Source organism: Geospiza fortis, unplaced genomic scaffold (assembly GCF_000277835.1).
Source record: "Geospiza fortis unplaced genomic scaffold, GeoFor_1.0 scaffold43, whole genome shotgun sequence".
NCBI classification, from domain to species: Eukaryota; Metazoa; Chordata; class Aves; order Passeriformes; family Thraupidae; genus Geospiza; species Geospiza fortis.
In genome coordinates, this window is record NW_005054431.1 from 980212 (window position 1) to 983136 (window position 2925).

Here is a 2925-nt window from a genome sequence, read left to right on the forward strand (position 1 = left end):
AGCATCTTTAACCAAACTGGAACCAAAATCAGGGCAAGCAGAGGGCAGATTTCCCCAGCTCCCCATTCACTGCCTGCCTGCCTGCTCATGGCAGAAAACTTAAATTTTTCATCTCCGAAATAGTGCAACAATAAGTGTTAAAAATCCATGTATGAGGAAGATAATAACATATTGGATTCTCCTGTTTGTTTTACTTTTTAAACACTTCCTGTCTCTTTTCCTAAAAAAGCAGAGTGTACATTCAACCCTAAAGTATATTACTGCTATTAAAAAAAAAAAAAAACACAAAAAAAACCCCACAAAGATGTAAAAACAAACAAATTTTAAAAAGCTTGTGAGGCTGTTTTTCCCTCTGATGATGTAGTTATGCAACATCAGCCCAAGGAAAAATTGTCAAAGGGAATGACAGAAAAGAAATAATCTTTGGACTCCAGGGAAATGCAGGAAGTTTTAACACCACATGATAGCATTTCTAATTTTCCTCATTAAAGAAAACTTCCCCTTACATTATTGCAAAAATCAACCTTTACCTAGAAATATCTATTCACTGAGTATCACTCAAAACTCCAAAATGGTTTTATCTGAGCACTTTTTTACAAAGACAAGGCAAGCATAGGTTTCTTGAAGTTTGCATGCAAATTTATTCATTTGTTTTTCAGATCACAGGGAAAATACTGGAATATTTTAAATTTCTTTTTCTAGTACATGGGGAAAAAAGAGAATCTCTACTCTCCTTCTGTAGTGGGGTAGATAGCAAGCAAAGAACTAGAATATTTCCAGGTACCATCCCCTGCTAAATATGAATTGCAGTTGTTTTTCATTGTAGTTTTTTTCCAGGAAGCTCTCTTGTGGCAAAAGTGCCCATACGTTTGAACATAAGATGTCATTACAGACAGAAATTTCCCATTTTCTTTTTTTTTTTAATAGAAAATTCCCATTTTCGCTGGCCAGATCATGATGATTTGCCTTACCTAAGCACAAGCTGTTGTACAAGAAGGGGTCTGTGGAGCTAAAAACCATCACAGACAGGAAAATCTGTCTGGAACTTTGAGGTTTCTTTGCATCTCCTCATGTTCTGATTCTTTTTTGTTTGACGAGAAATGCAACCTCAATAATAGTCATTAGTCCAGTTTAATTTCTTTTTTAGAAAGGCAGCGTCTCCAAGTATTGCAAAGTGAAATTCACAAAAAAAAAAGTGTTTTCCTCTCCCATTTCACTGAATTATTTGGGAGTGACAACGATGGACATACAACATTTTGTTACTGACTTTGTAATGGGAGTGCTTGGCATGTCACATTGTTATTAATAAACTCCCAATAGAAGGAAAAGCTGGAAAGCAAGATTAAATGTTTATAAGCTACAGAGGGAATTCTGGGATAGCTCAAAACGGATTCTTCCAAAGTGTGCTCTTAAATCCTCAAAATGTTACTTTAACTGACAGCTACATGGAGGGCTCCTTGCAGAAACAATTATCATGCAAGTAGCTTTATTAAAACCTAAAAATCATCTATATGAGCTGCTAGTCTAGCAATTAATGCTAATTTTGCTGCTAATCTAGCAATTAATGCTAATTCCATAACATTATTATATAGATATATAATGTTAGTTTATCATATTATTAATGTTAATGTTTTAAATATAGCATTAATATTAATAAATTAATTTTGATTATATTAATCTGAATTATATTATTATTAAATTAAATAATATTAATTATATTATTATTTAATATATTATTTATTACTATAACTGTTAAGATGGGAAAATACCTCTAAGGTCTTTGAGTCCACCACTGTGAACCCAGCACTGCTCTGCACACCAGCAAACTGTGACATTTAAGGATGAGCATCTAAAGATTTGCTGTAAACTTTTAGCTTTAGAATCCCTGGGAAAGAAGTGTTTGCTGAGGGACATGTCACAAATGTAAGTTATTAGAGAGGTCACCTAGGGAATTTATCAGGGAAAAATGTAGAACTTCTCAGAAGAGCTAAAAAAAACCCAGAAAAACAAACACAATGACAAGATTTTTGTCTGTTCTGGTTTTGTCACACGGTGTTATATTTGTGGTACTGACTGCCACAGGATGTCACAGAGACCACGAGCAGGAGCAGTTTTAAGAGGGATTAGAGGGATTGGTGGGGCTAAACCCATCAGTGGTAATTAGGGTATCTGCTCAAAATAACATTTACACTGCAAATCCCTGCCTTGTCTGCAGCAGCCTTTCCACAGAGATATTCCCTGATGTGGGAATGGGAATGGGAATGGGAATGGGAATGGGAATGGGAATGGGAACGGGGAGACCTCCAGGCAGTTCCAGCAGAGCAGGGACCCAGGGCTGGGCCCTGAGCTGCTCTCAGCTGAGCAGGTTGGAAAAGCCAGGTGTCTGCTAAGGAAGGCAGGAGCATCCCTTGAAATGGAAAATGCAAACCCCCTCCCTCTGAATTACTGTAATTTTGAAATTAAGGGGCTCTCAGGAAAAGATATGGGAGTAGGAATAACAGTTCTGTACTAGGAAAATTAAAAATACACAAAACCAGCACTGCCAGGGTCAGACCCTGCCCTGCCCCCTGTGTGTCAGGGGTGTCACAGCCCCATCCCATGGGGGCTCAGCCCTCCTGCAGTGCCAGCTGTGCTGCTGCTGGAGCAGGGATCCTGCACAAGGGGGGAGTTTTCCTCTGCAGCTCCAGGGCTGCTGCAGATGGGCCTGGGCTCCCTCTGGCAATGCAGGGCAGCAGAAAGCTGCTCCTCTGGCAATGCAGGGGGCAAAGGCTGCTGGGGTGTCCCAAAGCTCAGATTGGATCCAGGTAGGAATGCTTGGCTCCTCCCCTGGGCGCAGCATCTCCCCATGGGATGCTGGAATTGGATCAGCCCTGCAGGGACACTCAGTGGCCATGGACAGCAGAGATCTCCTGGAGGGAGGATTGG